The sequence below is a fragment of the Cottoperca gobio genome, chromosome 20 (assembly GCF_900634415.1).
Source record: "Cottoperca gobio chromosome 20, fCotGob3.1, whole genome shotgun sequence".
In the NCBI taxonomy this organism is placed as follows: Eukaryota; Metazoa; Chordata; class Actinopteri; order Perciformes; family Bovichtidae; genus Cottoperca; species Cottoperca gobio.
In genome coordinates this window covers 8,660,701-8,688,011 of record NC_041374.1, presented here as the reverse complement: position 1 = coordinate 8,688,011, position 27,311 = coordinate 8,660,701, and the positions used below count along the sequence as shown (strand labels likewise).

Here is a 27,311-nt window from a genome sequence, read left to right as displayed (position 1 = left end):
GTGCAGCCACCTGACACACACAGAAACACTGAACATGTGCAGCTTGAACATCCAGTGTGGTCCCAGCACAGCAGCGTGCCGGCCCCGGCATCAGGCACAGACTGAACAGCTTGTCCGTGCAACATCTCTGCACAACAAACAGCATAAAGTATCCTCATTACTGCAGGAGGGCTGAACAGTTTTGCTTTGCATCCTCCTCTCTTGTACTTTCAAATGACCATGTGGCATATGCATAACTGTGAATACATTTTGAATGTATCACTCCTGCAGAGTAATCCTGTTCCTCTGCCCCTCTGTGATGCACAGAGTCAGTGTGGAACAAGATGTTTCTACTCATCCAAGCAACTCCTCTTTCAAAATCTTAATACAGTAAGTGTCACCACACACGAATCCAACGCCAGGCACCGGAGTGTGTGGTGACAGTGCATGAAACTCCAGCAACAAACCGAAACAACAAGAATACTCTCACCAGTTAACACCTTGATATGGAATAAGCAACTTATTGATTATTGTGCATGTGCAGGATATGTAACCGATAACATACACACAGAATAGATGAATAAAAGGAAAAGAGATGAGAGGCCTGGTTCCCTCATGTTGGAACATGTGGATGCCTGTTACTGAATTTTGAGAGGAAGTCCCGCTCAACACAACGCTGTCAATCAGAGACCTCTTGCAATAAGTTATAAACATAAGCATGTAAGAAGCCTGAACATAAGCCTAGTTATCCATCCATCCATCGTCTACCGCTTATCCGAGGTCGGGTCGCGCGGGCAGCAGCTCCAGTAAGGAACCCCAATCTTCCCTTCTCCGGGCCACATCCTCCAGCTCCGACTGGGGGATCCTGAGGCGTTCCCAGGCCAGTGAGGAGATATAATCTCTCCACCGAGTCCTGGGTCTTCCCCGGGGTCTCCTCCCAGCTGGACGTTCCTGGAACACCTCCCTAGGGAGGCGCCCAGGTGGCTCCTTACTAGATGCTGAACCACCTCAACTGGCTCCTTTCAACGTAAAGGAGCAGCGGCTCTACTCCGAGTCTCTCATGTATGGCTGAGCTTCTCACCCTATCTCTAAGGGAGACGCCAGCAACCCGCCTGAGAAAACACATTTCACCCTAGTTATAAGAAATATATATAAAAATAACCCTTCTGGTGGCATCTCTAGTGACTTACTGTAGCTCGTCTCCACAGGGAGGAGAAATGTATCTCGCTCCTCGACCTTTGCTCTGACAGGATGTGTTTCTTTATGACCCGAGCCGGGTGACAGATCTGAGGGGTCACCAGGAGACGTTCTGACTGTAGTGATAAAACATGAGCTGCCATTGGGAGGATTTTATTGCTTGTCCTGTTTGTGCTGCATTTTGTGTTGTGCATATGTATGAACTTCTGTCTGCGCAGAATGCTGTCAGTGGAGGGCTTTCAGTGTTGAACCAGCTGCTATTTGTTTGTAACATACTTAGAAGTGCAACACATTATATTAGAGCTACAACTTTTCATTTTTCATGCAGAAATGTCTTTAAATGCTGTTTTCAGTCTCTCAAATACGGAGATGTGCTGCTTTTCTCTGTTTTACGTCACATTAAGGTGATAGAACAACATTTAGAGACATCACCTTGGACTTTGGGAAACTGTGCTGGACTTGTTATCACATTAAATTAAAGTCTTCACCACTTAATTCCTTATTCATCAGGATTCTTTCAGCAAATGTTGCTCAAAAGTTCTCCATCTCTTTATCCCCCTGGAGCGGCTGATTAAACTTTCATCTAATCTAACAGCGGGGGGAAATATAGACATTCCTTCAACTTTCATCCATCTTGATTTTTTCCAAACCCAATCAATTATTTATCAGTTGTAGAGCAACTGTGAAGCAGCTCTTAAAATGTTCCTGAAAGGGTTTACAGCGTCACATTAACACAAACCTGTGACCTCTCCGTAAGATATGAAGCTCTCAGGTAATGAAAAGATACAGCGTCAGTGCACAATGAAGTGCGTACTTAAGTGTACATCAACCCAAAAAAACAGCACGTAATAAGATTCACATGCATTTCTAAGAGCACGACCCTGAAAGTGGAGCAATATCATCCGCAGGTTCCTGTTAGCCGCTGAGGAGGCTGACGGCTGAAGGTGTATTTTTGGGGGAACACTTTTTGAGTGCTCTGTCCTCCAGAGTGAGAGATTTGTACTCCTTGCCAAAAAGGGAAGAATACCAGGATCAATACAGCCACAGCTATTCCAGGGACAATGACGAAGATGCTGTATTGAATTTTCCATATTCTTTGGGCCAAGAGAGATGATATGTTTGGAGAAGTATCCAAAGTGTTTCCCTGAAACGATCCAAGGAGCGTTTCTTTTTAAAAATAGCAACGCTACAGCGGGACGCAGCCTTTTCCTGCGACGTCACGTATGCACCTGTCACGTAGAGCTGATATGTGTGTGTTCAAAGACACTCAATACCCAGCAGAAGTCCCTCCGACCTGAAGCCTCATTGCTTTCAATACCTGTAACTACTTACTTTAAATAACTCACGTTTAATACTCTGCCGGTTATTTATCACCTCACAGAGGGCTTGTGGGTATTTTGTCGAGCGAAGGGGCTGCTTCTCTTCCTCTGCTCCTTTAATGAGGTGACCATGGTTACAGTCTTCTGCAGCGCCCGGTGCAGGAGGATGGATCAGTCAGTGGAGACTATAATGCATCGCACCTCATGAACCAGCAGCTACAGGCCACCATTACATCCGGTTAGGATGACCAAGGATGTGGAGTATGGGCTCGTCAGATTTCTTTATACGGCCCACTTTCTGCTGTCATGCTGACTGCATAGATGTAACTCTGTTATAGCTCTTTCCTTTTCACCAGGATGGAGTAAAAGTAACATATGTCCACTCTGCATGGAGAGTCCTGCAGGACTGAAAGCTTAAACACATCCAGAGTCACCTGAAAGCTGCTCGCAGGGATTAATAACATCAGATGTACAGCTCATATAGACTGGACTTACCAAGGTGGAACTAATCGAAACACTTCTTTATCTTTTATTATTTTTTTTATTTAGCACTTTAAGTGTTACAGCAAGAGATGCTTTTCAGTTTTATAGCGTGTTGTGACCTGTTGCCTTTTGGGAAATAGTTTGCTGAGTGTTTGTACGAGTGTAATACAGAAGTGTCTTCTATAATGTCTGTATTTGATGTTGAAGACAGAATACTGTCTGGTATTAAAACACATTAATAACTCACACTGAACCTTGACTCCTAAACCAGGCGATGAACCAAAGCATGACTTTTATTTACTGTTGCACATAATAAATATGATTTCTGAAATGAACTCAGTGCAGTTAATGTAGTTTTTGTAAAATCTGGAAAAAACGGCAAAGAAATCTTCAAATCTCACCAAAGTCAGATCTGAGTTTTCTGAATTGTTACACTTAGTGTAGGATCTTTGAAAGCATTTCTTAACAACGACAGTTAACTGGAGCCGCACACTGCGACAGCTTAGGCAGCATCCAACCCGTTTATGTGAGCTGCACAGGAACTGAGCGTTGACTTGGTTTGTTGATTTTTACAGGAAGTCGTTTGACTCAGTGTTGACTCAGAAATATAGCTTAGTGCAGCTTTTAACATCCGAACACTTTGCCAAGTCACATCATCCTCCCAGGTTTCCATATCAGCACAGATGGACAGACAAACACAGCTCGACTCTCAAGGCTCAGAAACATTATACTGTAGTGGCAACATAAATACAGACGTGTAGCATCAGTGGCAGTGACTCCACATATAGTACTTTAACACCTGCGTACCTCTGCATCAGTATTCCATTCACGAGGCCAAATGAAGCTCTCAAAGTGGTCTTATATTGTTCATACTGAGGTGGTCTTTAGCCTCACATAACAGTGTTGTCTCAGTTTAAATCTAGGTTATGAATATTACACACCAACCGGCAGTATAAATAGAAAGAGTAGACACAGCTATGACTCTTAGTGCCAGCTTGATTTGCATAAAAATGTCTTGCTTTATGACGATAAGCTTGTAAAAACCATCCTGACACATGAAAAGAAGATTACATTCATTATTACAGCTGAAAACACGAGTTCCAGTTCGAAACATAACTTTGCAGCCGAGCGGAGAAAAGCCGCAGTGTTAAACACAAAGAAGAAATGCCTTCAGGAACACGCTGCAGGTTTGCAGCTCTCGGATATTATCCTGTAAAGAAATGTGTGTGTGGTCCAGTCATGTTTACTCCAACGAGACCACAGACATGCCAGGTCAGTGACGGGTACAGACAGATAAGGAGGCTGCAGGAAGACAGATGGGAGCAGAGTCCATAAGGAGGTGAGATGAAGCCTCAGGCCAAAGAATTCGACAAGGAGGCAGTTTTAAACTTTTCACTATAGGATCCTGGCAACCTGTCCAAAACAAGAGAGGACCACAGTCCTCCCCACCAGGTGTTAACTCAGGCAGGGTTGCAGGAAGCAGGTAACCCTCTGATCGGCTCCTTTCAGGCCAGGTGCAGGTAACAGTGCAAAGTGCAATAATGTGCTTAATTTGCAGAAACGGTCATTTTAACTTGCACCTGTTTTGCTCACACATCTTTTAAAGATCTTTTCAGACTGTTCTGTGTGTACTGTCTGCTCCAAGCTGAGTGTCCCCCAGTGGGACAATAAGAAGTGAAGTGAAGGTACGAGGTTGTCAGGGACATGCACATGGGACTGCAGGGCAGTGATTAAGAAGAGAAAGTCTGCAGTATGGAAATGTGAGAAGGATTGGACATTGAACTGTGCTGGTCCGGTGTCTTTACGTGGGGCAGGAACAGAGTAGAGGTGAAGTGAAAGGGAGAATCTCTGGCAACATGAAGAGGGGAGGCAAGAAACAAGATGGAATATCATCTGTTCACAAATAAAGACTGAAATCTTTAGTCTTGCGTTGCCTCTAACTGATTTCCATGAAGGAGGATTGAATTCTCAAAGTCAACGTGTCCTTCTGAATATAACGTCATTTCAAGTTGAGTCTGATCAAGTCACACTGTTGGACGATGTTGAGAAGATCTTTAGCAGGTTTCCATTCAAATTTGTCACACATTTTAACCACATTTGAAGGAAATCAGCAAAAAGAAAAGCGAATGAACGCTTGTTTCCATTGTGTGATTATTAGATGTTGGTCAAGGTCAGCAGCAGGAGGCCAACGTTGTCTAGTTTCACCTTCATGGGAAACATATGTGCAGATTTACTGAAGAAATCCACCATTTCAAATGCTTTAAGTGTGACAGCTGTGTGTTTTGAGTAATAGAGAAGATCATCTCTCACTCTGTTTGTCTAAAATAAACCTCCATGAACTATTAAATGCACAACCCGAGGAAAACGACACAAACGCAGCGTGATCTGCTGTGACACCAGGCACATTTCCTCCGCCATTACTTGGCTTTTACGCGATTACATTACAGCCTCTCATGTATGTGATTAAATTAAGAGTCCAATGCAGCGACTGTCGCTCCGGCACTTTGTGCTCGCTGAACTTCCATGCTGCGTCCCACGAGACTCTGATTAGCTGAGTATGTTGGGAGGGACAATGTTTCTCTCTTTGCAGAAATGAAGTAAAAACCACAACATTTTGTAACAATGATAAAGTGAAGTCACAACACATGTTTGGTTTCTTTCTCAGCACGTTTTAGTGGTGCAGAGCAAGACAAGTACTAGTGAAGAGAAGTACGCCTCCTCATCCTCTTCCCAACTTCCTGGTGCAGACGGCGTTCATCCTCCTCTCAGCTCACACTCCATGAAATTGAAAGATAAATAATCAAATTGATTCGGAGACGATCAATGAGTTTACAAGTTGGCAGAGACAAGTTCCCCTTTGCTTCCCACACTGCCACCTTCTATCAAACGCTCGTCCTGCGCTTTGAAGTGAAGAAGGAATGGGAACGTCATGTTGTCAGCAAGAACACACACACACACACACACACACACACACACACACACGCATTTGCACACACACTCCCAGACCAGAATTAATGAGGTAAGAATGCCAGCTTAAGGCCTGCTTGGGATAAATCCATGTATAGATGAAGTAAAGCTGAGGAAATTCAATCTGTTGTGCTAACCTTTGCCGCCACGGCTAACATGCAGGCTTCCCTCTTCCTCTCCGTTTCATTTGTGATCACTGGCCATCAGATATTGGAGAGTTTAGACACAGCATCCATCAGGTCCACTCCACTTGTACAGGCAGAGCAACCAATCCAATAAAAAGAACCTACAATATAATCTGAGTGTCTGTAGCCTGGCTTCCTGCGGCTCACACTGCAAACACCTCTGCAGCATCTCTGCTAAATAATATAAGTGAAGCTTCAACGTTGAAACTGTGCGAGATGAAAGAGGAAGAATAATCTTCCTGCTTTTACTTTGAAGACAGCGGTTCGAGCACACTCGAGGTCAGCAGCATAGCGAGGTCTTATGTAAGCGCCATGTTGCCGGAAGTCGACATCGATTTGCACTTGAGTTCAAGCAGAAGTTATGGACCATTTATCTTCCCCACATTCAAATCAAACCTTTTGAAACGTTGACCTTTGTCTTCAAATTGACCTTTATTCATATCATTAAAAACAATTATTCTTTACCAAATATTGTGTTTTAGCTCATAACTAAGTTGTTTTCCAATCATAGCCATTAAATCTACGTTTACTTGTTTTCATGCTGTGGTCCAAAGGTTACATTTACCTTGCTGTTTTAAATCTCATCAAACCAAATCAGCAACACAAAGGTGAAATCTGAGCTGCAGATATGATTGGTTTGAAATAGTATGGCAGCAATAACATATTCTGGGGAGTTTTGGAGAGTTTGAGTCAAGTTTTATCCACAGAACCTCCCAGAGTCTTTAATATTCATCTTTCTTTTTCAGAGCCCTTCAAAATAAAATAAAATAAGCACTGGTTTGTGGTGTTTATAGCATTTGTTCCAATAAAACAAATGGGTCGGAAGTGATTTATATATTGATGACGAGTAACACGATATATAAACCTTAAACTGGCCACAATCCAAAGAATATCATTTATTCAAGCTGGGTTCCTGACATTTGATGACAACAAAGGATGTGTGACGGTCCCCGAACAGCAGGAATCACATGTTCTGTCAAGTGTTCAATTGCAGAGTTCAGTTTCAGGAAAGGAAGCCAACTAAGTAATCTAACCACAATCTATTAAAGGAGACGTAAACGTACGGCGAGGAGCTCATTACACTCAGTTTCCTCTTCAACCTGCTGCTCCTGCAAACCTCATCACTGAGATGTGAAAGCCGCGGAGACGATAGAGTTACATCAGATTAATACAAGTAAATTAAAAGCCATGCAGGTCAACACAGCTATGACATATAGCCTAAGTCTATAAGAAGCTTAAGGTATTGTTGAGATGTTCACATGTGGGAGCTTTCTTTTCTCGGAAGCTTTCCTCAAACATCTGCCCACATCAGGCCAGGAGCAGAAACTAAGCCGCTCACGTGTGCACACACACATGCACACACACACACGACCACGCTGGTTGCACAATCCATAACCGCTCCCATACATTCTCGCCACGCCTCGTGTTTTTATTTCCAACTTTATCTCATGCTTTTGCACACCTGATCACCTTCTAGTCGCCCTCCTCACCACTGTGCCTTCACACTGCCGAACATAAAAAAAGAAGAAGAAAGCACTACTAAGCGTATCTATGGATATGTATGCATGGCAACAGTTGCCCAGAGCTACCAAAGCTAAGAATAACTCGATTTTGGAGCTTGAGAAAAATCATTCACAGGAAACCTTTGCAGTTCCCATTAATGAGTCGCTCGTCTCACGCTGACACTTCACTTTAATGACAAGCAGTCCTTTACATTTACATAATGATGCCCTTCACAACAGAATGAATAACAATGAATCCAAATTATATCAGATATCAGAAAATGATTTGACTCGTTATCTTTGTGGAAATATTTGTATTTATGCGGAAGGTGGAGCAGACCGAAGAGGAGACACATAATCAAAACTTCATTTTACACAGCTCAGTGTTTTGGTATATACACACACACACACACACACACACACACACAAGCCCGACACGGGTTTACATGCACGCACGCACACACACACACACACACACACACACACACACACACACACACACACACACACACACACACACACACACACAGCTGTCAAGAAGTCACTGTGGCCCGCAGTGGGTAAACACGGTACTCGAGCATGGCGACGGCTTAATGCCAGAGCACAAGTGGAGCACATTTTATAGCCACTGGGAACTCACACCACAAATCAAACTAAATGTCAAAGAATATATATTTAAAAAAAGTAGCTTTATAACTACAGGGAAATAAAAACAAACACCGGTGACTGTGTTCGACTAATCTGCATCTAGAGGGGATTGAATCTGGAGTCTCATCACCAAGGACAGACAGGAAAGTTGTTTTAGAAGAAAACTAAATCTAAATCCACTAAATCCGGATTATTCAAGACGTGAAACAGTGACCCAACAGCAACGCTTATTGTATATGTGTTATGAAACTATAAATCCATATAGTGTCGATGCCCTTGATCTTTCACCATCTGTCTCTTTTACCTCCACCCTCTCTTCTCCTACATCTTTCTTGTTGATGCATTATTATGTGTTGTTGTGACAGTGAAGGACCATGGCTGGTGCCTTTGGACCCTTAAGACCCTTTGAGGAACTCATTGAGGTCCGACTGCAGGGACTTTCCAGTTCAGGAACCTTGTGTTGCAAAGCGCTGAACATTTCTTATTTCTTATTGTACTCTGGTTCACAGAACAGCGTCAACAGTCTGCATCAAGCCTTGAAACTTCGTCCAGGAAAGTCCCCGTTTAGATTCCCAAGATGTGGTCAGTTTATCTGGAAATGTCTTGCAACGTTATTGGAGATGTGATGGAGCCGTGTGGTGTCAGAAGTAAAAACGCTGCGTAAAAGCTTGTCAGTTGACTAATGTTGGCGGGTCTACAGACCGCAGTGGACACGCAGACAGCAATGGGTTGAACCTTTAGTTCCTTGAAAAGAAGTTCCTGCGACTAAAAGTCCCAAGAATTTTGGATGGAAACCCGGCAGACTATGTGGGCACACAGCTGAATACCTGGCTCTGCTATCATTAGCCTTTGTGAGAAAACCGACCCTCGTATCCCACTGACCCCCCCTAACCCCTCCCTCCTCTTCGTTTCCTATCATTCACCCTCCCACACTCACCCACATGGGAGAGACAATTAGGGAGGCATTAGCCCGGTGAGCCAAATCTTCTCTCTCCATGACCTCCCCGATGGGGAACGAGCCAGGAGAGCTGAGGAAGCGTCAGCACACAGCTGCCCCCCTCCCTCGAAGGCTGTAACCCTTAAATAAAAAGATAACCCAGCTGAACAGAAGGAGACGCTGAGAGACATGACACCGTGACAACATTGATGAGCACAATGTGAAACACAATGACACCAGCAACAAAGCAGAAGAGCACTCAGAGAGCGCCGACCTCCGCCGAGGACATTTCCATAAATGAAAAATAATTTGTGTATCCGCCGCGTGATTCTAATAAAAGTTATATTTTTGGGCTTTTTATGCCTTTAATGACAGAAAGAAGTGTAGATCGTGAAAGGGGGGAGAGAAAGAGAGAAGGGGAACGACATACAGCAAATGGCCACGGGTCGGACTCGAACCATGGGCCGCTGTGGCAAGGACTCGCCTGTGCTACCGGGTGAGCTACCGGGACGCCCCCCGCCGCCCCGTGATTCTGATCTTCTCCATTGTGTAACATGCTCTTCATTGTGCTCCACCCTCACACCAAGTTTAATCAACATTGGACCTGTAGTTTTTACACAATCCTGTTGACAAACATAATCTCTGGCGGAGGAATTGAGATTTACGCTCATGAGTCAGTTACCCCGGTGCATGCTGGGAGGTTTCCCTACACGCTTACCTACGGATGCTGCAAATCCCCAACAAATATATACATTTTAGTTTGACTACTAATCCAAATAAAACATAATCCTTTGGCCAAACTCTAAAAGTAAATTCATTTACAATAACATAAATAAATAAATAGTTTTAGATCAAATATATTGAATGAACATGATTTTCAGCGTAGTGTTCAACTAATGATTCTTTTCATTATTTATTAATCTGTTGAATACTTTTGTATTAATTGTTTACCCTTTCAAATGAGAGCCATTTGGATTTTGAAGATGACGTCTTTAAGAAACACCAAAGATATTTTAATCCTCACATTTGATGAAACAGCTTTACTTCCTAAATGACTTCAACAAGTAATCGATGGACACACTTGTTTATTCAGCCTATTAATATGTTAAATGCAGTCAGCAGCAGCTAAAGTTACTCACTGCTTTAAGTGAAGCCGCGAGGCTCATTTCTCTTTTTGAAAAGATAATTACAGGAGAAACTCTGCATGTTATTTTCCTGGAGGAGACGACGACCTGCAGGCCCTCCACCACAACTCTCTAAATCTCTTCATTATTATTAATTTAGCATGGATCGTTTTCTGCTAACAGTCGCACAGCTTGTTATTCATGTTTATATAACTCTTCACATTTACATATTGATGTAAACAGGCTTCAGCTTACTCACGGTGAACCCTAAATGACATGCGTAGAGACTCACAACATGTGACCGAACCCATCTCACCCGAGCTGTGATGCACATGTCGCTGTCGTATACATAAACATGAGCCGCGCCATGTGCAGTCACGCCCGTAAACACATCCCACCGTGCATGTTTCACACCTTCTTCAGGCAAGGCAGTCTAATTTTGTCAATTGCCCCCTGACTTTGTGTTGACTACGCTGGAGTTTAAGAGCAGATAACAAAGATGCAAATCAGCAATAAAGAGGAAATCTAACGGAAAAGAGGAGTGAAAACTGACAGCGTAAGTGCAAAGGAAGAGGATGGGCCAAGAAATGAAGGAGAGGAGAGGAAAAGAACATTGGCGAGGTAGAAGAGTGGGTACAGTAAAAGCTCTCCTCGGTGTTGGCACGCCGCCAGCCCCTGGACAGCGAAGCAGCTCACTGCTCCCCGCCCACTGACCGCCTCCTCATCTGAACGCTCACTCTGCATTAAGGGCCCCAATCAAATATTCATTCTCCAAATCCAGCACTTATATAACCATATACAACAAGTGTGTCTCCATGCTGACCTGACCGAGAGAACAATGTGTTACAGCGAGCGAGGAGCAAACATTCATCCGCGCAGCGAACAAAGGGTCAGGCCCACTCAGAACGGATGATATTCCTGCACACCAGCTAACAAGCGCTGCCTCCAAAGTGCACTGTTGCAGCTAATTAATGAATAAATCACTTCAGAGGGAAAGTAGGAGGTTCAGTTGATGAAACAGAGAAACGGTGATGCATCGGTTGCTTTTATTTGCTTTAATAATGAGAGCAGAGCAGCTCAGAATAAATGCAGAGGACGAGAGTTGTTTTCTTCTTACAAGCCGAATGTGTTGCAAACAACAATTCCTACTTAAAAAGTAGAAGCTGTTGTACTCGTCAAAACTCCTCTAGTGTATCCTCCAGGTCTAATAAACATGTTGAGAAGAAGTGTTTGTCTTTAACGGAGACACTACAGGTGCCATTTTTAAATAACATCACCATGAAACTTCCCCACTTCATTGCTTACATTAAGACAATACTCTTTTGTATTACAAGCTTTCTGAAAAAATGATGTTTAAATGTGCAAATGAGGCTTCATGTCAACTGTTATGTAACGTAACTGTTAAATGTTAAATGAATGTTTCTGCCTGAAGATGTGGAAGAAGTAAATCTTTCACCTCGTCCCTTTAACAATGCAGCGACTTATTCTCATCACAATCCTGATCATTACAACAATGGCCCTTACATTTTATCACCACGGTAACGAGCCTTATCAGCGCACACCATTGAGCATCTTTGTTATTTGGCAATTGACCTCAATTCTTCTCAAGGATTTGACCAGTAAGAAGCACTAATCCAGGACAAGAGCACCGCGCAGCATCCAGGGTTACCTCTCTGCAGATGATTCCTGCTGATGGGCTTCACAAAGGGTGCACACGTGTAAAACGGTGTATTAGGGTGAAATTTAGGAGAGAAAAACTCAGATATTCTCTGAGATTAAAGTGGGTAATGTGCGAAAAATAACGTACAAAAAAAAGAAATAATCTCTCAGATTATAAATCCTAAATTTGTCAATAAATTCTCTGAGATTAAAGTAGTTTGCACACAGGTGATGCTACAGCCACATTTTTGCTTCTCATAAATTTGTGACTTTAATCATTTCACATTTGTTTATTGCAAATGTATGATTTATTAATCTCAGATAACAGCAAGAATAAGAATCTCTGTATTTAGTCATTTCTAAACCTAACCGGCTGTTGTACACACTCACCGGAGCAGAAGAAGAAGAGTTCTTTAACACGCTAACAAACTGTGACTCTTCCTGCTGCTCCTGAGGGTTTGACGTCACACAATGAAAGCCAACATTACCCTTTAACCATCAATCAAACACTTTGTTTCTGATGCTTCCTGATACCTTCTTTAAGATCAATGAAGTCATAATATAAATCAAACCTCGATACTTTCCTCCGCTGTGTTTCCTGCTGCTCCGACTTTATGTTGCATTAGAACATTTCAACAGTAGACTTTGGAGGCTTGATGTGTATTTCTTACTTTTCTGTCTCCGGAAAGTGTTTGGAGTAGAGTGCCTACGATCGAGACTTTCATAACCTAGATGCAACTGTGTGGGGGGGGGGGAAGCCGAAGTCTCCACTGTTAAGTGGTCAGTAATGGCAAAGTAATTCAATCCGAGTGGGTATTTCTCTAGCCACTCAAAACTTCCGGTACAATCCCTCCTTGTACTGCGGGTGGGCAGCCTTCCGGAAAACACACCAGGACATTTTAGCGACTCTGCCAACAAGCCAGTGATGCAATGGCAATTAGAATACAATTAGGGCTGCGATTGTTATTTAATTGTATTGGGTTTCGGGCTTAGAGAGACGGCTGTGAGAATAAAGCACACGGGCCACATCTTAATCCAGAGACTTCATGTGCGTGGAGCTGCTCAGGCAGGACGGTGATACCAGGGTTTAAGAACTGTCTGAATGTTGGGCTAATCCCCTTTAGAACACAAGATTAGGGTTGTGCAGGATGAGCTGCAAGGCATGGGAACAGAGAGAGAGAGACAGGCACTGAGGAAACAGAAGCATCTTTCTTGTTAAAGGTCATAAAGATTCTTCTCTCGCTCTTAGTTTTATGCTCCTGCATAAATCACATTTCATAAATCCCGTCTGTCTTCGGAACACGAGTAGCTTCCGTCTGTTACACTGTCATCCTCTGAAAACATCTCTTCAGGTAATATTTGATGTCATAGGTGTGGTGGTGATAACATGTTATATCACCTTTGTGTACACTGATGTAAAGACTTTGTTTAATCTGTGCAAAGACTAAACACTGCGGCTTTACTTGAGTTATTTAGTGAGATTTAGAGCTGCAGGAAGCAACTTTGTGCCTTTTTCAATACAGCCAGACTAGCTACATATGCTAATGCTACATAGGTTAGCGTACAGACATAAGGGTGGTGCCAATCTTGTTATTTAACACTCTGCATTAAAGTATTTCCCAAAAAGTCAAACTTCTGTTCCTTCTGGACCTTTGAATGTTACAAAATGTAACCAACAAACCCTACTCATGGTGCCTTTAATAAAAACAACAACTTGTAAATATTAATAATTCATGAATTAAAATGCATAAACCTGCTTTTCTTTCAGGGGTTTGAAAAGTGAGAATCAGGTGTCGAGTGTGAAACAGAGGTCGTACTTGTTTGCTAGTTGTAGTTAATCGTTCACAGGTCCTGCTCGTCTCCAGAGACGGTTTATTATGTGGCAGAATGTCTCAGCGGCTCTGACGCTTCCAGCCCACTGAGCTGAAGCATTGTGCATCTAGAAGAAGTGGTAGGATATCAAAGTCGCTGCCAAGGAGCTCATTGTCGCGTACCGACGAAGCGTATCTGCCAGCGGTTCAGGGGACACCTGAGCTCAGCTCTCGGAGGTGTTCGGCTTCTCTAAGTGGAGACAGGTTCATCTGAGGAGGAGGACGCATCGTAAACAGGAAGGTTCAAGGGCTGCACAGAAAGTCGTTTTTTACATTCAAATCTTTCCTTGAACTAAGAATTGAGCGTCTGTCGTTACATTTTATGACGCCATCACCATAAACAAAAAGGAAAAACATTGTTAATGTGGATGTATAAATGTTTATGTGTGCGTTAAGAGGGAGAGCAAACTATTACTTGGTTGCAGTGAAAAAATTTTTTTAGAGGCGAAACAATATGGATTGAATATTTGGTTCAATAAAAACATGTTGTGAATTAGTTTTTCAATAAACTTCCAGACTTCACAACGCTCTGCAGTTATTGGAAATGTCTGAAACAATTATACGCAGCCACCACTGGAATCTAATTCCACAAATAGTATAAACTGTGAACAATAGCGGCTTCAAACAGAATCAATAGACACGTCAACATTATGAAGCTTCAGAGCTTTAAACTATTAGGTACAGCCTTAAGACGTTCTTTTATTGTCTGATGCACCTAATTACACACTTCACAGGTTACTGTCATTCATAAAAGGCTTCTGCAAAGACAAAACACGTAAAAAACTATTAACATATTTATCCTTAAGAGGATTAGAAGCACTTTTATTTTTTGAAAGTACAGTTCCCTGTCACACACATTCAACACTTTCTCACTATCCACACACACACACACGCACACACGCACACACGGTGCAATCCAATTTAACTAGATTAACCTCAGTCAGACGCTTAGTGAACATGCAACAGGGACTCAGACTGCAACTCTGACCATGATGCTTGTTAAACATGACCCACCTACCCCTCTCACACACGCACACACACACACACGCACACACACACACACACACACGCACACACACACACAAAGAGAAATCAAAGTGAGGATCCTTCTGTACATACTTAATGACGTTATGAATTATGGATGTCCTGCACCATTGTCTGTAGTGAAGGTGGAAAAGACAATGCAGTGCCAACTGATGTGTCATATCTCAAAAGGGGAGCAGAGGGGCTGCATGTCCCTCCCGTTTTGAAGCTTCCTATATGTTCATATCTACAGTATGTACATATAGGAACATGCATATTTGTGCATTATGCATTGGTAACTTTGCCGTGTGCACATGTTGGCTGTTGTTTTACGTCCGGCCTCAGTAAAGTGACAGGTAAGCCGGATGCCAACACCCAGCCTCTTATTATTAACTGCCAAGTAGCCTTTGTGAGGAGGGCACTCAGTGCAGTACACATAGAAGACATGATGAACTTGGAGACGCTTCACTGCCTCAGCTGTTGAGTCTGAGCCGGAGGGTGTTGCACTCAAGTACGTCATCACAATCTTTCTTTATAAACTGTTGAAAGTACCAGAGAAAGAGGAACAAGCTCAAAGCTCACAGATACTTCTTTACATCAAAGCACAGACATAACAGACACATGTCTTGTTAATATTCAGTTTTATGTTTCATGATAATAATAAAGCAGAACACAATTAGAGCTGTAACTATCAATGAATCATTAAAGTAAATGTCTTTAAAGGCTGTTTTCAGCCTCAAATGTGGAGATTTGCTGCTTTCTCTGTTTTATATCATATTAAAGTGAATATCTTTGGGTTCTGGACAAAACAAGACCTTTACAAACGTCACGTTGGACTTTTAGATGATTAGTCTAGAAAAATAATTGTCAGATCAATGGATAATGAAATTAATCGTTAGTTGCGTTCCTAAACGTAATACAAGCGTAGTAATAAATAACTGATCAATGAATAATGAACTTTAAGTCTTAAGTTTCTGCAGTCATGTCATATGAACTCCTTCTCACCCAGAATGCTCTTCCCCTCTGTGCATCTCCTCCAACAGAAGTGTATTTAGCTCTTAACTGATGAACGCTGCAGTGAAGAGTGAAGAGTGCCACGTGTGGCGAGAAAGCTTTCCCCTGTGATGGCCGTGAGTTCTAAGAGCTTTTACCATCTCTATTTCCCAGAACAGACTTTAGGGAGGCTCCAATATCTAACAATTAGCATCTTCCTCACAGGGATACCAGAGTGTATCATTAATATCCACAACAACATTTTTGTGGAATAGCTGATGCTAATGCATGTTTGCTGCACGTCCTAATGTGGTATTGTACACAAACCCGTAAGGACAAGTACCTTCACATTTCCAGTCACCGTATAGCTCTTCTGAACACATGACAAACTGGACTAATAGTGCATTCATGGGCTTCTCTGATGGTGTAAGTGGAAACAACATGGACGCTACAAAGAAGATGTGTTGTATTGTATTGCTAAGAACCTTTAAACAACACGTTGGTGTGTTTCTGAGTTGTTGGAACTCATTCTTATGATCATTCCAACGGATGCGCTTCATCCTTCCACCAAGGTTCATGAAAAGGGGGCCAGTAGTTTTTCCATAATCCTGCTGAGAGACAAACAAACCGAGCCGATAACATAACCTCCTTGGCGGAGATAAAAAAGTAAACAAAGGCTTTTACACAATCCTGCCAGTACGATGTGGCACACCAGGGGGAGGGTGCTACACTATGTGTGATGTACAAACAATGTGAAGTCCGACCATAAAAGCGAATCGAAACATGGTCATAACATGATTTATGAATGCAGGGAGTGTGCCAGACCCCATGCACGCTGCATGGGTTTGGATAAAGTAGAGCCATGAATCATTTCCACGTGGCAAAAGCCATGGATAAATCATAATTGGCTTGCACCGAGTCACGCGCCGGTGATGGCCACTAGACTGGATCTGCAAATTACCGCCGAGATGGACAACGGTGCTGCGCTATGATGATGGCTTGCTTCTCTAACCTCCTGAAATGGGTCTCATCATTGGACACAGACAAACTCTCCGTCTCAGTTAACAGATCCTTTCACACGGTGTTACACCTGCTGCTTGTGTGTTGAATGGGCTGCTGCGTCCTATACGTCAGACCATGACAAGACCCCACACACACCTTGCATCTGGATAAGACCCCACACACACCTCGCATCTGGATAAGAGGAAAGTCATCAAGTCCTTGACAGTTGCGAACATTATTTTCCGTGCAGAGCTGCACACACACATCCATGCTCAGTGTCCGTCCCATTGTGATAAGCATCGTCAGGGATAACGGCCTTGTTAATGTAGTGAGACGTGCTTGAGCCCAGCGGTTGATGCAGCTGATGGTTATCTGTGGGTGGAGCCGTCAGTGGTGCAGTAATAAAGTCAATATTTCCTGGGACACACTGCTTAGACAGAGATGAGCCTCACTTTGTACTCGCACAATATCTTTGCATTTGTGTCTTTGTGTGGTTCTGATTGTGCGTCCTCCGGCGTGATGTGATCATCCTGCATGATGATGACCTGATGGACTCATGATGCCATGTGTGTGTTTGCATGTGAATCTATAAAAAGGAGGATTGCAACAGCTACTGCTTCCTGCAATCAGCAACAAAACGCCGCTCAGCTGCTCACGCTAATGACGGCGTTCATGTAGAGTACAGCAAATTACAACATTCAATAGTAATAGGAGATCACAGCAGGGCTTGATCATTAGTGAGCCTGCCAAACACACATCACACACATTTCACTCCCGTCATTAACAAACAGCCACAAAGAGGATGTTCCCACTCTTAACAGCTACTTGATGGGATGCGTGTTTAGGGAATGTTCAGCCTGACCTGCTCAAAATTATTCCATACAATGAAACCGTCAATTACGATTCAAGGGAAACGTTGTTTCTCCTGGAAAACATTGTTGACGCATCACAAATAGGTTTCTAATCAACGTACGTGCAGGGAGGAGGTCAGGGTGGATGAATCAAACAAACACACACTTTGTCTCAGGTGAAGCCAAAAGTCAACGTTCACGTAAATTAATTTACGTCCATAAGTTAATAACATAACAAACATACTTATTTTAATAGGCAGGTAGGTAGACAGGGAGTTACCTAGACAGGGAGGTAGGTAGACAGGCAGGTAGGTAGACAGGGAGGTAGGTAGACAGGCAGGTAGGTAGACAGGCAGGTAGGTAGACAGGGAGGTAGGTAGACAGGCAGGTAGGTAGACAGGGAGTTACCTAGACAGGCAGGTAGGTAGACAGGCAGGTAGACAGGCAGGCAGGTAGGTAGAGAGGGAGGTAGGTAGACAGGGAGGTAGGTAGACAGGCAGGTAGGTAGACAGGCAGGTAGGTAGGCAGGCAGGTAGGTAGAGAGGCAGGTAGGTAGACAGGCAGGTAGGTAGACAGGGAGGTAGGTAGACAGGGAGGTAGGTAGACAGGCAGGTAGGTAGACAGGCAGGCAGGTAGAGAGGCAGGCAGGTAGGTAGACAGGCAGGTAGGTAGAGACGCAGTTAGGTAGACAGGCAGGTAGGTAGACAGGCAGGTAGGTAGACAGGCAGGTAGGTAGAGAGGCAGGTAGGTAGAGAGGCAGGTAGGTAGACAGGCAGGTAGGTAGACAGGCAGGTAGGTAGACAGGGAGGTAGGTAGACAGGGAGGTAGGTAGACAGGCAGGTAGGTAGACAGGCAGGCAGGTAGAGAGGCAGGCAGGTAGGTAGACAGGCAGGTAGGTAGAGACGCAGTTAGGTAGACAGGCAGGTAGGTAGACAGGCAGGTAGGTAGAGAGGCAGGTAGGTAGACAGGCAGGTAGGTAGACATCACGTCTTTCAAACTCTTGTTCAATGACAACATTGCTAACAGCACTGGACCTCAGAAACTGTTTACATTCCCACGAGAGTCTATCAACGCTTTCATTAAGCTTTGGACGGAGCGAACAAATTCCCCTCACGTTCGATGAAGCAATGAAACCCTTCAGGTGTGTCATATAATCAGCTGGCGTTAAATTAAACCAAAGCTAATGTCACCTCCACATCAACAGGGGGGCTAATTACTGTCAGCCGTCCTCTCACGAGGCCACGAGGAGGGTCAGGAGGTCAACGTTACGTCTCCAGAGGAACAGCTTCTACAAAACAACAGTTTGAAAGAACTCATTTCATCATCCTACTAAATGAAATTGGAGGAAGGACTATGGATCCATCTGACGACAGTAATATATTGTATATGAATTTTGTCAAACCTTTGGCACCCCGGCGTTCCCGAAATGTCCAATTACACTGATGGATTACACAGATAAGTCCAAAAGGGGGCAAAGCACACAATTTATTTGCCAATCTTTGCATCATGTGCAATATATCAGACAGGTTTTTATGAATCTATCTACATACTGTGAGCTCTGAATGGTGACTATCAATCACAACGTCCTCAAGCATGTAGGCCAGTTAGGAGTCATCAAAAGGGAAAAGACACATCATTCAGCAAATGCGCTGCTGTTCTGTCCAACAAGCAAAGACAAATGGATCGAGAAGATATGGAAACACGAGAGAGGGATGAAATAAAGACAGGAATGTAAAGGGATAATGAAGGAGATGTGCACACCCATATAAAGCCCCCATTAATCACAGGGCTGTCCTGCACGCCTCATGTGACAAATGAAACAGAATAATGGTTTCTGTGAGGGGGAGAATAGATAGGGATATAACGCTCCCGCCCTTCCTCTATAGCCGGATTTCACATTAGTACAAGCTATAGGAGCCTGCTCGGCCACACGGGCCGTTCTTAAAGGGGCAGATCGGATTGTACTTATCCATAGAGTACTACAGTACAATGTATTACACCACCTTAAAGACTGACCCACCTAAAGAAGATCAATATCACTTCAAGTGTAGGCTATATTTAGAATATGTTCACCTCTTTACGTTGCTGTCAGTCACTGTGACGGGAACTGAAGCTGGTATCTACGCTGTCTTCAGACTCACCAGACTCCATTAACAAACACAGTGATTTTACCTCTCAGAATACGTGAGTCACTGGTGTATCGCTGCCTCCATCGTATATCGTATAAAACACCAAAGTGTGTCTTGCACTACCTTTGAACTTATTTAATTTGATCAAATGAAAATATATTTTTATGTAATTTAGCATTATTATCCCTTAAACCACATTAAACCATATCTGATCTTAAGCAACGCTAGAGTTAAAATAGAACAGATTAGTGTCCTGTAATACAAACATTGTCAGAGTAGGTCAGGAGTATCTACACAGGTCAGATTGCAAAAGAATGAAGGAAGGCGGACGTTTTAAATGCAGTTTGAATGGTAAGAATCTGTGAAGCCTGTGGAGATTTATAAAGAAAACTAAAATAATCCATCATGTCTGCAAATTTGAACTGCGAAAGATAAAACCAATCTCTTACAATGTTTATATCAACACAGGACAACTGGGACATAAAGATGATTCTTACAGACACATTCTAATAGTTGGCATGTTCCTCCTCGACCTGCATGAGGCGAAGCAAGACATTAATTTACACAAAGAATAACACCAACTCCTTCTCTCCACGTATCACATCCAGCTGTTCAGCAGCACATCAAACTCCTGCCTTTGTTCATAATTGATGGTCTGCAGCATTGTGAGACTTAAAGAGGAGGACACGATACTGTCTCATTGTTTGGTGAAAACAGGAGGATGGTGCTCTCACAGTGTTTAAAGTGGTACATTACGTGTTCTAACAACACCAGAGGCGGGGAGAGGGGGAACTGTAGAGCCTACAAATTGCACTTTGTATTGGAGGAGAAAGTGAGATATTACAGTAGCTTCGGGCGCAGTTCACAGCTCCTGGTTCTGCTCTTCCTGGGTTTTTAGATGAAATGTCAGGATATTATGAGGTTTGATGAGGTGAAGGGACATTACGTGTCTGTGCACGTTGGTGTGTGAACATGAAAGAGCGAGGTAATAGGGCCATGTGCATTTATGCATTCAGTACAGTTATAGGATCTCTTTAAATACATCACAGTGATTCTCTGCAGCATATTGTTAGAGCTTTCGTGTAATTCTACATAGAGGTGTGTGTGTGTGTGTGTGTGTGTGTGTGTGTGTGTGTGTGTGTGTGTGTGTGTGTGTGTGTGTGTGTGTGTGTGTGTGTGTGTGTGTGTATGTGTGTGTGCTCCAGGGTTGGTCAGGTCATGTAATATAGAGTTATTGTTCTCTGAAGTAAACACAAGAGAAGGGAATAATTTAAGAGATTGCTTTTCAAACTGCCAACACCATCTCGCTGAAAACAGGTTAACACTCCCGGTCAGATGAAGTATAAGAAAACACAGAGCTCCCTTTGCTCTTTCTCTCTCATTGCCCTTTTGTTATTTGGGCAGGCTCACTGATCCACATGCAAGAGAGACAGAAAAACAACCCAATAATGAGCCACGATGATGTTGCAAAATGTCACCAAGTAAACATCCACATAGCTTCCCTCACAGTGCTTCCTCGCACTCGCACAGAAGTCCATTAGCTTGTCATTTCTTTACAGTCATTCAGCTTTTGCACATGGCCCGTGGCAGTGTGGAGCAGCTTGCTCCACATGAATAACAATATCTGATTATTCAGACAGAAGCCAAGTGACTCAGCTGTCTCTACTGTATTCTATCATCTCTTTCTTTCTTTCTTTCTGCTGCAGATCCGCTCGACCACTTAGGATCTTCTCTTCTTTCTTTGTTTTTCTTGTCTTCATCCTTTATTAATCGGGCAGGTGATGGTTCATTTCCTTACATCGTCTCACTCTCCTCTCTCTCTTTGCCTGTTTTTTTTTTTTTTTTGTGTACATTCCTCTTATGGATGCGCAAAAGCTAACATGGCCAGCGGCCATGTCCCCTTGCAGTTGTGTGGGCGGGATCATAGGAGGATGAGGGGGAGTCTGCCACATTCGTAGGACAGGTAGAGCGCAAGTCAGTCCTGCTGTCAAGACATAAAAATAAAGCCCGCAGGGACAAACGCGTCTGTTTCCACCTTATACATATATTAAGACCAAACGCTTCTTCATGTTTCTCCTCCTTGTATTTCTGCGTCAGACTATAAATGGCTGAGCAAACAAACACAACACAAAACGCTCCGAAAAAATGCAAACCTACAATTATCTTAATATTAAGCCACTAAATACAGAGATGGACCTTAATGAGGCAAAGCTTAAATCCATATCTTAAATGTATAAATCTTGAGATTTCAGTCCTGATTGTTTGGCAACACCATCTGTTATTGGTGGAAACACCAATTTGGCAAAAGCTCCAAGAGCAGCCACGAGGAAATGTAATTTGATTTCATTCTGTAAATGTTCAGTTTGCATTAGCAGGAAGTGAATGCAGCTATGATACAGCTGCAGAGAGAAGTTCACAGTGAGGCTCAATGAGAGGAAAAGATACAGTCTCTGTAACGCTGGAGTTCAAGCATAGCTGTGAATCTCCACCACGAACAATGACAACTACTCTACAGAGAGATAACATATAATATGGCTGATGAATATGAAAACTGATTTTCTTTCATGACAATCTTAACAATGGCAACTTTAAAAAGTGTGTTTAGCTACGCAAGGGAATATTTTGAATGCAAACAAAGAAAAACCAAAAAGATTCACTGCAAGGAAAATCAACAAATGAGCCACAGCAGAGCGAGGCGGGCAGACAGAAATGGAAATGTGTGAAACGCCCGCCTTGCTCTCCTGACTAGCTCGCATAAAAGCTGGATTCATTTAAATACACTGACAGGGCAGAGAGGGTGCTCGACCCACAGTCACAGTTCCTAAAAGGAATATCGCTCTTTGATAAGGAAATAAGCCTCATAAGACTCCAAAGAGTCGTCCGAGTCAGCCCGTTTCAGCCCGTTTCAGATCTGAGCAAAGTGCACCTGAACAATAAAGGGGGGGTGGGCCTCTCTGAGCCAAACCAACTCTACATCAAAAGAACTAAAGTCCTTTCCTTTGCCTTTCATTGCCACTCGTTCTCCTTTCTTCCCTCCCTCACTTCTCTCTCTCTTTTCCCTTCACTAGCCAGATTTTTTCTTTGCCCACTGATGAAATATAACCCCCCCCCTCCCCCCTCCCTATCTGTCAAATGCTGTGAAGTAGGAAACGTCTTTATTAGCATAAATGCAAGGACAGATAATCCCCCCCTACTCTTTCAATGCACACCCGCCCTCCCATGAGCCCCTTTAACATCTCGTGTCTTTCATTTCACCTCCTCTGGAGCGGGAGACCTGGCACCCTGAAACATAAAGCTTTAATTGTGGTGATGGAGTGCGGCGCTGCGATGAAAGGGTCCACAGGAGTCACTCCTGCAGCAGGGTCACCGTGTTATTAGCAAATGAGGAGATGCAGGGCAGTGATGCCAGAGCTGCAGGTGTGAGAAGTCTCCCATCCTCTGAGAACAAATGCTGAGTCAGGATGTGTCTAATTAATAGAGGTATGATAACAGAGCTATCTGGCTCGACCAAATGTTTTGCTCCAGTTCTGTCTTGGGGCTCTGCTTGATAATTACCCTGCTAATGAGACTAAGGAGGGAGACCAGATCAAATCAGTGCAGATGATAAGGGTTAAGTGAATTGTAAAGACCAGAACGTCCTTCTGTATTCTTCTGATGCGCTAATTATCCTACTACAGCGCTCACCAAACACAAGCCTTTATCATAATCTCCCTTATTGTGGCTCTCTGCAACACAAAAGATAACGGCGAGACAAACACGAGGATCAGGATCTATCGAGAGGTATCGTGTGTCATGTTGGAACAAAAGATTTGAGGGACTATTTCACGGCAGGATGGATGCAACTTACAGGACATGCGCTGCCTTCTGCTGTGAAGGAAAGTTGGACATGGTGTGCAGAGCTTCGCCTCTAGAGGGGACGTATGATATGTGACGGTCACTCATGGACAGGGACCAGCTGGCGGAAATCAGTAGAAGTAATGGAAAAAGGCATCAATAATGGAAAAAGGGCCTGAGAGATGAGACGAGTTGACAACGTGGTTCTGTTGCATTAGCCATGAGAGGGTCTCCCTTTGTCTTCCCCGAGCTAACTGTTCTTACTGTAGGAAATAAAATAAAAAACCCAGAGGGAAATCGGTGCGAGTAAGAAGAGTACGGATGCATGAGATTGGGTTTTTTTTACCATTCTCAATATATATTTTTAACACTTTTTGGCCGAGAGCCGATGTCGCACATCTCTTTTCAGAGAACCTGAAGTTTTCCTGTCGTGGAATTAAGTGTAAACTGGGCAAAATAAGAAAACTACTTCACTTAAGTTACATGTAAAACATGACATCTTTAGTTTTATATGACATGTTCAAACTAAACTTCGTCCAACTTTAGAGAATTTAGAGAATCAGGCAAAACCTGAGCAAATATGACAGATTTCACAAGTTGTGATCTCTGTGCACAGGGATCATGTGCAAGTAAGTAACAACAACATGAAGCAGAATCCTCCCCCAGCTTATCATGAAGGGCTTTATAAAAGTCAGTATTTTAGTGGACTTTATTCAGCATATTATTTATGTTCCCTTCGATTACGGCTCAAACGATCGGCACCAGAGTTCGATTAAAACGGACCAAATGTTCAATTTTTTATATAAAAGAAAAGATGGAACTCTGTCAGAACAGAGAGCAGGTGCTCCGACTTCGCAGAAGGGCCGGGGATTGATTGGGGAAACGGAGGAGAGGCCTGGGCCAGGGGCCAGAAAGAACGCAGCTGCACAATTCCCAGTGTCCTGGCCATCTTGTGCTCTGTGTGTCTAACACGCTTGATCTGCCAAGAGCTCCTTTTAATTAACTACTCCATACAGCTGCGTAATTACTCCTCTAACCTTCCCTAATCAGTCGCTCGCTGGTGCATAACATATTTTGATGCCTTTGTTAATTCTTCTTCACCTTGCTCAGGTTTGTCTGTTTTTGGACGGCGGGGCGAGCGCGGGCCAAGACAGCAACGCCGCTTCATATAAGTTTGGCACAAACTTGATACACAAGCCGTTTGGAGATGGAGACTTGTGGAATTACTTTACGAGATGTTATTGTCTGAAAGGTGTTTACATGCTGCACACTCTGTTCCAGCGGCGCCTCTGTTCGGCTGCATTCACTAGCTTGTTCCGTCTCTAGAATCAGGCAGCTGTACGGCAGAAAGGGAAAAGACATAATTGTATGCTTTCTTATCCATTCAGCCCAAACCAGTGTGAAGTGTGAAAGTATCCACTGTTGTCTTGGTTACATCTTCCCTCTAGTCTTTCCTGCCTCTATAAATAACACTGAAGGCTCTGAACTCAGAGGAAGTCCCCATTGGTATGAGTCAACAGTTGGAACGCAGTGGGAAGAATCTCACAATGGAAGAAATGTCATGTGAAACCAGGTAAACTCATCGTCCTGCATGGATCCACAGAGCATGTGGTTCCCATACTTGTGGTAGCATGACCTTTCCTTAAACCCGTGCAATCTGACACCAGAACTGTTGCAGGTGGGATTAGCACAGCACTTTAACTGCATTTTGAATGTAGTCGTTCTGTTTTTAGAAAAGGTGTTGAAGGTTGAGAGTGAAACCTGTTCTCTGTGAAACACAGACAGACAGCAGGATGAGATGAGGTGCCATGAGGACACTGGGACGGACGTGTTTCACATTCTTATAGATCAAACGATCGGCACATTAATCAACAATTAAAATAATCTTTAGCCCTATTTCTAATCTAAACGTACACGTGCAAGCACATGAAGACTAATGTGTTCACGTAATACACACACCACATGCATTACAACAGTCAACATGTGCCTGCATGTTTCACTGCAGGTGAAACTACAGCAGCACAAGTGAGAATGTTTCGCCCCAGTGTCACGTGTAATACATGCAAAGCAGCAGTTAACCATTGTGGGCTGCTGCATCCTGCAGATAGGCTGCTCCCATCTTCCCTCTGCCTGTCTGAAACGGGCGGGTGATGTCACTGATGCTTTCCGGTGCGCTGCTCCTGTAATGGAGTCAATTTAGCTCCACACTGAGCCATTTCTGTCCAGCCTCACCCCATGAAGGACACATTAGTCCCTCGGCCCCTCGCCCTCCATCCCACCATCTTGTTTCTTTCTCTCATGTCTCTCCTGCTGCTTCCTTTCTTTGATCTTTGTCTCACCCACTTTATACATCCTACAGCCACACATTTCACATTTTGTTAATTGTGCCTCCTCACCTAACCTGCGCTGCAATAAATATGCTCCACCCGACAATGATACGGCACCCTGCACGAGGATGTAATTATATTATAGTAAAATGAAAGCTGCAGCAGAGATTAAATGCTAATCAGTGCCACTGAGAGTAGGGATGGGGCTCGGAGAACTGTGTACAGCACACTCATACACAGACCTTTGTACACATTTCCCAGCAGCGTGAGAGTGTATAAACATCACTTTCACTGAGTTCCTTGGAAGCAGTTGTGTGGGAGTGCGTTGTGTTTAAACGCCCCACTATCTGAGGCGAGAACTCCCTCCGCCTCCTTTGAAGCTACTTCAACTTTAACCCCAGACAAGTTTCACATTCTCAACAAACAACTGTTTATATTTTTGTTTTTATAACAAGAAGCATAAACACAAGTTCCATCAGCATCAAAGTCCAGCACGGTCTTCCCCTCTCCATCACCTTCCCACAGCTCCAGAAGTATGCAGTATTTTCCCTTTGCTCTGCTCCAGCCAAGAGCTTATTAATACAGGCTCACACCCAACCAACCTCCAGCTCCATCCTCTCCATCTCTGCCTCCTGCATGACTACACAAAGAAGGGATTAAGTTATCAGGATGATAAAGTGATATCCATACTCTCCTGTAGCTGCGCTAAATTTGACTTGTCGCAGTGGAAACTGAACTTTAAATAGCCCACTCTATGTTTATGCCAGATTAGTCCCTCTGCACGCACGGCTCACTTGCTAATTTGCCTAAATGGTTTTACGCAGTGGCGTCAGATTAGGTGGTGTGATGACTTGCACTCTTGCTGCACGGGCCTGACGTGCGTTTGTCATTCAGAGTCACTCGGGGCTCGAGGCTCCACACACAAGCTGTGCCACCTTCTTAAAAAACTACAAATCCAGGCACAATATCAATAACCTCAACCCCGCATGAAATATTAACTAACTCTAAGTACAAACGTAACATAGTGTTTGGGATGATCGAGGTTACACAGAGTGTCCTCCACGGGGGAGAGGTAAAACACAGGGCACTTTCTCTGCTGGATAGAGGAGCAGAGGATTGTGGGTGGGCGTGTGGGCGTGTGGGTTGAAGCAAACAGAGGCCAGGAAAAAGGGATTAGCATCAAGGGAAGAAAAAGAAAAGAGAACGAGATGAAGCAGCAGGATGGAAAGAGATGAAGAAATTAACGAGAGGAATTGCATTTAAAGAATTGATGTTGTTGAA

The 27,311-nt window shown here is 43.5% G+C and overlaps 1 protein-coding gene across 1 annotated transcript in view; it reads right to left on the bottom strand.

Annotated features, from left to right (window-relative positions):
* kcnb2b (potassium voltage-gated channel subfamily B member 2b) overlaps window positions 1–27,311 on the bottom strand; it is an 81,024-nt gene that overhangs the window by 36,393 nt on the left and 17,320 nt on the right. The window lies entirely within an intron of this gene.